Source organism: Vespa mandarinia, chromosome 20 (assembly GCF_050613455.1).
Source record: "Vespa mandarinia isolate Hongniang chromosome 20, ASM5061345v1, whole genome shotgun sequence".
Taxonomy (NCBI): Eukaryota; Metazoa; Arthropoda; class Insecta; order Hymenoptera; family Vespidae; genus Vespa; species Vespa mandarinia.
In genome coordinates, this window is record NC_140829.1 from 3860001 (window position 1) to 3870000 (window position 10000).

Consider the following 10000-nt stretch of genomic DNA (forward strand, 5'->3'; position numbering starts at 1 on the left):
CCTCTCTCTCTCACTCTGTCTCTGTCTCTCTCTCTCTCTCTCTCTCTATCTATATATCTATCTGTTTTCATCTTTCTGTTTCTCTTTATTCGTTGTAGACTAAATAGATACTTAAAGAACGATGATATTATATACAAATTTAATTTTTATTTATTCCTTCCCCCCCTTTCTTTCTTTCTCTCTTTCTTTCTTTCTTTCTTTCTTTCTTTCTTTCTTTCTTTTTTTTTTGTTCCCCCTTTCGAATCGATCATTGCTCAGTCCACATCGTGGTCGTACATCGGCATCGACCACGCCGACAGATAATATTTATACTCGCTAGTCCCTAACCTAAGGCAATCAGTATCAGCTTGTCGGTTGTTGTACGGACCGACTCGACTTTTACGTGACTGCTAAGTATCTCTACACGTAGTAGCCCCGCGATAAGACAGACAGGCAAAAGCAGACAGGCATACATAATAGAGGGAAAAAAAAAAATAAAAGATTATCTCACGTGGACATTAAATTTTTATTTTACTTCGGTACGATCGATTTCGATGATTCTTTAAATCGTTTTTTCTTGAAATTAAAAAAAAAAGAAAGAAAAAAAAAAGAAAAAAACCGCACATAATGACTGATATGGATCGTCGAAAGAGAAAGGATTGAATGTGAATTTTCTTTTTTTTTTTCTTTTTTTGTTTTTTTATGTTTTATTCCACGTCATCGGAGATCTGTTGTGTACTTTCTATGATCGTTAAGTTTCATTTATGATACGCGTATAATATAATTAACTTAATTATCGTTAATAAACGAATTGCCGATTTTATTTCATATTTTTTTTTCTCTGCTATCATTTTGATATATATTGTTGGTCCTCGAAATCGAACCTCGAAAGTCATTTCGAACGTTTTACTATCTATTGCGACACGTACGATAGAGAAAGAAAGAATGAAAGAAAGAGAGAGAGAGAGAGAGAGAGAGAGAGAGAGAGAGAGAGAGAGAGAGAGAAGACACGCATGTTCGTCGTATAGTCTGCGAGATATAAACGCATGGGGTGGACGGCCGGTCAGTAACCCCTTGCCACGATGGCAGGAATGTGAGAGCTGCGACGTTCGTCGATGGTCAAAGGTTGTTTCGACGATTTCGTCGGACTGATTCACAGTCTGAAAAACTATAGATACGGGGACCTTCGAAATTGCGCGGAATATTTATCCTATAAATTTTGCTTATTGGTTGCATCTTATCGATGCGAAAAAAAAAGGACAAAAAAAAAGGAGAGAAAAAAGAAAGAGTTTTACGAAAGTAAAGAGTCGAACGAATTGTATTTTTCTGTGAGATTTTATTATTCTTATTTATATATATATATATATAAAAATAATAATAATAATTCTTTTTTCTGTTTCAGGTAAGTTCGAAAGCTCTCTAAAGTTTCGTCGCACCAACAATGGCGTCTTTCTTCTCTCCGTAAGTTCTCAAAATATATATGTACATATACATATATATATATACATATGTACATAATATTAAAGTCGATAGAGTCCATTTATTAAGAAAGCTCTCTTTAAACATTATCAAAGTTTTCCCGCCTTTCGAACGGGACGTGCGCATCGTTCTTGCGCAGATGAAACCTGTTGCAAATGTACACATTCCTCGTGCATCTTAGCTTCGTCCAGTTGACGAAAGATGTCAGCTTACGACACGACATTAGCACACTCTGTCGGCAAAGTCGTATACTTTGAAAAGTTTCACACGTGCATTGTGTCGACGAATATGCACACCGTTCGACCAGTGCTGCCGTCTATTAATCCGAGGAAAATATCGACTGCACTTTGACGTTAAAATCCTTTAATGGAACAGTTCGATACAGAAGTTCCCTACTTAATCGGAATCTTCATATGTATAAGCTTAAACGCGTATTAACGCTACTAGTACGTAATTATTTTCAGTTTCTTCCTTGATACGGAAGTTTTCTACTTTAAATACGAATAGAGAGAAATTGTTTTGATGGTCGGTAACGCTAGTTTTAGGACATTTAAAAATTAAAAGAGCCATTTGCGACAAAACATTTTTACGACGACTTTTCTTCACGGATAATTATTATCATCATCGTCATCGTCATCATCATCATATTATTATTATTTTCTTTTTTTGTTTCTTCTTCTTTCTAATTTTATTAAAGAGTCAAATGACAAGCGCGAAACTCAATGCTCGTTTAAATGGATCGTTAAGTGTCGCGGTTTCAAGTGGGGAAAAGGAAAAACGAAGAACGAAGGAGCAATCGGTTGGTTTCGCTTTCCTTCGAAACGTTCAACGCTATTATATTCTTGTTACAACAGCAGCAGCCGACTGACTATAGGCATCCAGTGTCGTTCATCGAACCGGTAGTAGTCCTATCTCACGCTATTTCTCCCTTTTCCCTAGACACCCCCCCTTCCCTCTTCCTCCCCCGTATTATAGACGCCGTAGGCGCCGAACCGTAGACCGTGTCGAGTTTAAAATCTACGTGAAAGTTATTCGGTCGTACGTATCATGCAGTTTTCACTTTACCTAAGAACTTTCCTAATTCTCCAACGAGATACCTTGCACTTTATTTATTCGAATTCGCATTGTCGTCGAACCCATTGTAATCATTTATTCCTTATAAAAATATTTGTACGAGTAGAAATATAACTTTCAACGAATACAGCCAAATAATTTGTAACGTGAACGATTTCGATCCTTTCTTTTTTTTTTTTTCTTTTTTTCTTTTTATTTCCTTTTCTTTTTTTTTTTTTACCACGTGCTTAGATTTCTAGAGGAATAAAAAAAAAAGAAGAAAAAAAAGAAAAAAGGAAAGGAAGAAAAAAAACACATTTACTGAAAGAAAACAACGACAGCAATAACAACGGTAAAAAGTCAAGATACGATTACGTTTGCTTTCTTACGAATGAAGAGTCGCAATCAATGAACTTATTCTACATGGATTGATATTACACCGAGGAAACAACTTTCTAACTCCCTAACGATTTCTAAGATCCGACGCGGTGAAAGCGCCGGATAATAATAATTCAACTGTAGAAACAGAGGAGAGCGTTGCACTTTTCAAATGCAGCGATACTAACGAGCAAAGAGAAACGAGATGGAGGATCGAATACGATCAATGGGAAAGATCTTACCAATATACTGGTATTAATGTGTATGTATATACACATGATATATATATATATATATATATATATATATATATATCATTCCGTGATTATTTAATAGAACGTTATCGTCTAATCATTGCTATAGTTATTACATTATTCATCATCTTTTTCTTCTTCTTATTATTATTATTATTACAATTTTATTAATTAAATTTTTTCACTCGTATTATTTCGTCATTAATGAACGACTAAAGTACGTCGAGCATGACAAACGCACGTAGAGTAAAACGAATTCATTCTCCATCTTTTTTTTCTTTTTTTTTCTTTTTTTTCTTTTTTTTATTGTCATTATTCTTTTTTTTTTCTTTTTTTTTTTTTCAAAGTCATCGTCGCAACGTCGTAAGTGACGCAAAAAAAAAGAGGGAAAGTCTTGTTGCGTGGGTGTATTCACGCGACGCGTGGCGACTCGTACGGATTGTCGCGTAACTATATACATACATACGTACATACGTGTATGTATATATATATATATATATACATGTGTATATGTATGTCGATTCTGATGCATCGTCGTGCGGTTTCTCCCCGGTTTATTCGTGTCTTTGTCTCTTTGCACGCCTGTCGCGCATATATGTACATAAAGTTTATACATACGCAGATTTGTATAGATACATACATTTATGTACGTATGTATTTATATATATGTGTGTGTATGTATGCATGTATGTATGAATATAAATATGTATGTATGAATATATGTAGGTATGTATGCGCGCGCGTAACAACGTCTCTACTAGTACAAGCAGAGGCAAAGTTCAGTCACTCCGTAACCTCCTTTCGATCGAAACTATTACACATTAGCCAGTGGCTCTCATTGAGGCGCCGCCGATTTTTACTTTCGTTCTCGTTATTTAACTGCTCTGTAACTCTTTCCATCTCTCTCTTCTCTCTCTCTCTCTCTCTCTCTCTCTCTCTCTCTCTCTCTTTCATACTCTTTCTATGACTACGTCTATCTCTATCTATCCATCTATATATCTATCTTTCTATCTATCTATCTATATATATATATCTATCTGTTAGACTTTAACGAAACGACGCGTTCCAGTTCGAAGTGCCTTCCAACTGTGTACTACTTACCACTACCATTACTATTGCTATCCTACTACTACTACTACAACTACTTCTATTACTAGTATCACTAGTATTGCTACTCTTGCTATTACATATATATATATACCGATTCTCGAGTTTCGAGTTAGACGTATGTAGCTTAAGGATCGTTCTCGATGAAATAGTAAATTTCTTTCTACGAGGGAAAGTTCTTCTTCTTTCTATTTCTTCTTTTTTATTTTCTTTTTTCTTTTCTTTCTTTCTTTCTTTTTCGACGCGTTCAAGATTAAGAGCTTTTTAAAAAAAAATTTTTCTAGGACGAACCAATAGGATAAAACGTACGATCGATTCCCGATAAAATTAAATCACTCATATAGATTTCTTTCGCATATATCTTTTCAATCCAATATTTTCCTTCTGACGAATCGATGATACATCTTTTCTTTTTTTTTTGTTTTTTTTGGCCCCTACGAGTCTATTATAAAATCAAACTGAACAAGAGATAGAGATAAAAAGAGAGAAAAAGAGAAAGATTCTTCAACAATGTTATAACCATTCTAATGTTTCTACGCGAAACGCTTTCACTATCGTTCGCTTTCTCTCCTCGTGAAAATCCACTAAGGTAAAACGTTTAAAGCGTTCAACGTTCTATCTAAGAGTTTGAAAAAAGAGCTACAATTTTTCTTAAATCTTAGATATTAATCTGTTCGTATATTCGTTATCATTATTCGATCGTATCTGAAAAGATAATTCGCAAGTTTCGTCGAATAAAGAATTATCGTTTATTACGATCGTTAATTGATTGATTAGAACCGATGAACGTGAAAATCGAATCGTATCGAATCGAATTTGAAAATGATCATGATCTAGTGTGAGATGTTAGCGTGTTCCTCGTATGCCCATGTGAGAAAGAGAGATAGAGATAGAGATAGAGATAGAGATAGAGAGAAAGAGAGAGAGAGAAAGATATAAATATATATGTTTTTGTTATGTATATATGTACGTATGTATGTACGTACGTATGTATGTATGTTATATATAGAAAGAGAAAGAGTGAGAGACCAGAGGAAACTTGCTACGCGAGAAAGTAAAAGTAGGCGTGCGGAGAACCCGACGGTGAACTGCTCGAAACGCGTCCTCGAACGGTTGCTGTTGCACCGGTCGCCGCACTGAGTAGTACAGAGTACCACCGAGGAGTAGAAAAGCAGCAGCCATTCTCGCCCGACAGGCTCCTCTCGTTGAGCAACTTGACTCCGGCTAACTTCTACCGTTTCTTCGTTCGGTGGTTCTCCCTACATATGTATGTATGTATGTACTTACATAGTTGCATACGTACCTATATATATATATATATCTACGTACGTACGTACGTGTGTAGATAGGTAGATAGATACATAGGTGTAGATACGTATGATATATATATATATATATATATATATATATTTATTTATCTATCTATGTATATATCTCTTAACGTTCCTTTAACTTCCAGAATTTTCTCCCTTACTTTTCTCACTTTTTAGCCGCACCCCATTTCCGTCATATTTTTTCTTTTTCTTTTCTTTTCTTTTCTTTTCTTTTCTTTTCTTTTCTTTTCTCTCTTCTACATATTTTCGCTTTTCATTCATGGTTTGTTTTGTTTTATTTAGTTTGTTTGTTTTTTATTTTATCCCATGACACGAGCGATAGTCTCGTACAAACTTCTCCCTTTTGTATCGTTACGAAGAATAGGAAGAAGTAAAAAAAAAAAAAATAGAAAAAAGAACATTTTCGCGAGAATCTCTCTCAATTTTCAAATCTTATGTTGTTTCCAATTTTCCTTTTTTTTTTTCTTCTCTTTTTTCTATTACTCGAATGATTAATGTATTCCAACAGTGAGAGAGAGAGAGAGAGAGAGAGAGAGACAATGATAGTAAAACAAGTGATGCATATGCATATACATATATATATATATATATATATATATATATATATATGTATATATATGTTGAAAAGATAAAGATGATGAGCTTTTAAAAGATATATCTCTCCGATAGTTCCCGTTCGAATTGGCATTTTTTTCTCTTTTATCTATTATTATTTTTTTTTCTCAACAACAACGAGTACGACAACGACGACGACGACGACGACGACGACGACGACGACGACGATGATGACGATGACGATGACGATGACGACAAGTAGCAGAGAGAGAGAGAAAAAGAGAGAGAAAGGATGATGGGGGAGAGGAAGAGGGAGAGGGAGAGAGAGGAAGATGAGGAGGGGGGTATACACGCTCGCTCTCAGTGGGAGCTTAGTCGGTCGTTGAGTCGCGTTGAGCAAGTCGAGAGCCGAGACCGAGCAGCAGTCACCTCGATAGAGAGTGTTGAACCCACGGAAATCTAGGCCGGCTCACTGACACACCGCGTGTGTACGAAAGAGATGTATGAGTGCGCGAGAATTCTCTCTCTCTCTCTCTGTCTCTCTCTTTCATGCACGCAGATATACACGTATACAGACACATGACACACACACATATATATATATATATATATAGATTCTCTCATGCACCACCGTGCGACGGTTGGTTCAACGCGCGGTGTGTTTACGAGATTTTAGCCCTATGATTATTATCTCGTCATTGTGATCGTCCTTGCCATCGTCCTAAAGAGAATATATTTTTACGATGATTATTATGATCTCTTTCTCTCTCTCTTTTCCACCCTTTCTCTCTTTCCCACCCTTTCTCTCTCTCTTTCTCTCTCTCTCTCTCTCTGTGTGTCTGTATGCTTGTCTCGTTGGTTTGATAAAAGAAAAAAAAGAGGAAAGGAAAGGAGAAAAAAGAAAAATGAAAGGAAAGAAAAAAATTGATTTTCTTTTTGGTTCTTTGTTTACTAGTCGATATGTTGATGAGAAAGAAATTAAAGAAAAGAAAAAAAGAAAAAAAAAGAGACATTCCAAAAGAAAAAGAAGAAGAAAGAAGAGAATTCGGATTAAAAGAGAAACAAAAGAAACAAAAAGAAAAAAAAAAGACAAAAAATTGAAGAACGATCGAGAAAAGATAGCACGTAACGACGATGACGAAGACGAGAGAGGTGCTATTACTATATATTGCGACCTCGTCGATCGGAGAAAATGCGTTTATTTGGTAGTCAACGTAACGCTCCTTACATCAGAGCTCGCGAACGATCGTAACAGGTCCGCGTCCGTTCGTCCCCCATCTGATCGTACACCCATCCTCCCCACCTCTTTTTTCTCCCTTTTCACATTTTATGATGCAATAAGTAATTTCGAAGGAATACCGGATATTCAAGGAAAAAAAAAAACAAAAAGAGAGAGAGAGAGAGAGAAAAGAAAAAAAAGAAGAAAAAAAAAGTCGTTTACATATCACATCGTACGCTTTCGTACGTGTAAGTTTAGAAACAAAGTCTTTCGGGAGCACTAATTGGGACGCGGAGGGTAAGGAGAAGGAGAAGCTGCGCGGGGGGAGGTTGTATCACATTGATTGTTGTTATTACAAAAATTGTACTCTATGCGTATATTATATAGATGATAGATAGATAGATAGATAGATAGATGGGTATATAGAAAAAATATCTACATGGATAATCTTTCAACGTTGTTTACTTTATTTCGATGTTTCTTAAAAGATATTTGTACATATATATATATATATATATATATATATATATATATATATATATATATATATATCTTTGGATTTCTTTCATCCGAAGAAACAAAAAATATTATCAACATTCAAAGTACTATCATCGATTATTATACAAACTGTACTGTGCATATTTGTGCGAATGAGAGAGAGAGAGAGAAACAATTATAAAAATAACAAATTCGTACGATTTTCTTTCGTTTTTTCTTATTTTTTTTTCTTTTTTTTTGGAGGGCGAGCATGGGGGAAGAAGTGTAGATAAACAAAAGTTCGATTCGATCGTAAGAAATGATCGATAAGAGAAGAAAAAAGAAAAACAAAAGGAAAAAGAAGAAGAAAAAGAAGAAGAAGAAGAGGAAGAAAAAAAGCTCTTGGTTATTGGTAGATGTGCCGGCTCCTCCCGAGCAATGCGAAACAGGTCGCGAGCTCGTATCGAGCCGAGCGACAACGACAGTGCGTTATTAGAGGCGTTTGATGACGCAAAGTGGGCTTGAGTGGGAGGGAGAGGGGGAGGGAAGAGAGGGGGAGGGGGGAAGGGACAGCCCAGGTCGTTGTTCTCTGCCGTTACTGGGACACTTTCGGCGTTACTGACACTAATCGGTACACGCGTACACACACGCACGCACACATAAACTCGCTCACGTATACATGTCTACATTTATACATCTGTCTACATAAACACACACACACATACAGAGAGAGAGAAAGAGAGAGAGAGAGAGAGAGAGAGAGAGAGAGAGAGAGAGAGAGAGAGAGACACAGACAAATACATACAACTTCCAACATGGAGATCTAGGCACGCACGTTGAGAGACGCAAGAGCAGATACGATTCGCCTGGTATCCTGCCATCCCTCTTCTCTCCCTCTTCTAAAACTCGGTCGGCTTCCACGCCGACACGGTCGATCGATCGATCGCAATTACTGTACGTACGGTTGTATTAATTAACTAGGTCGATCGTTCCTCCGTCCCGACTTTGAAAGAAATTCATTCTTGTCTTCTTCTGTAAGGATGAAGGAAGAAAGAGAATGCTCTCTTTCTCTCTCTCTCTCTCTCTCTCTTTTTCCTCATTTTTTTTTAAGATATATAGAGCGAAAGCAATCAGATAAATATCTACGTTCATTATCGATCCATTTAATCATAATTTTTTCCATACAATATTACATACATATTTAATTTAATTTCATAATCGATATATATATATATATATACATACGTATTGTTGTGTAACTACTCGTTTAGGAATGTCTACAATAGATATAAAACGTGACAATATATATATACATTTTTCTGTCACCCATTTCTAAACGGAATATCATCAAGTCCTAAAAAAATAAAAAAAAATAAAAAAAGTAAAGAAAATAGAAAAAAAGAAGAAAAAAAAAAAACGAAAAAGAAATTGCTTCGAGAGATTTACCGGTCATAAATAAATGTGAACCAAGGATATTAAAGGTGGTGATAGTGGTGGTGGTGGTCCATTGCCAGCGAGAAGGATGCTCGAATATTTTCGCATGTCGCAGTTGGTCCGTGAAAATAACAAAGAAAGACGACTGTATCTTACATAAAACTCATATTTTGGCATTACATACCGTCACACCACCCATCCCTCCCCTCGTCTCCCTCCTTTCCCCTACCAATGTCATCATCCTCGCTTGATATCTCGCCAAATGACCTTCGCGCGTCCGCGAAGATTCAAGGATTTAGATTGGTCTCACCTTGGATAGACGAAAATTGTAGAGCAGATGTATTATATATATATATATATATTATTGCGTGGGAGAGAGGGTGGGGTATAGGTCGATGATAGAATATTGCACGTAATCATTGAACGTTATGTATGGTTTCTTTTTAAAAGACGATGATGCAACTACGTATATATATATATGTAATGAAAAAAAAAATATTCATGAAAAATATATCATGAAAAACATATTAAAAAAATTAGAATTGACGAGAAAGAAAGAGGAAAGTGTTTGTTTCGTAATAAATATCACTTCGATATTTGTATATTTTTGTCGTTGATATAACAAAATAAAAATATTACTTGCTTCTCTCTTTCTCTCGTATGATCTTCCCCTTCTCAAATATCCCTAATAGATTCTTACACAATTCATTTTAATTACCCTTTGGAAAATG

General features: G+C 35.7%; 1 protein-coding gene and 1 long non-coding RNA gene across 2 annotated transcripts in view; one reads left to right on the forward strand and one right to left on the reverse strand.

The window, feature by feature from the left end:
* Positions 1 to 10000, forward strand: part of E75 (ecdysone-induced protein 75) — a 152225-nt gene that overhangs the window by 37514 nt on the left and 104711 nt on the right. The window lies entirely within an intron of this gene.
* LOC146872371 (uncharacterized) overlaps positions 9036 to 10000 on the reverse strand; it is a 1502-nt gene continuing 537 nt past the window's right edge. Inside the window, exons 1-3 of the long non-coding RNA XR_014983374.1 lie at positions 9988 to 10000; positions 9282 to 9579; positions 9036 to 9189 (exon numbers count right to left, since the gene is read on the reverse strand). The exon at positions 9988 to 10000 is cut by the window's right edge and continues 537 nt beyond it. This is a non-coding gene — a long non-coding RNA (uncharacterized LOC146872371). The remainder of the gene's footprint in view (positions 9190 to 9281; positions 9580 to 9987) is intronic.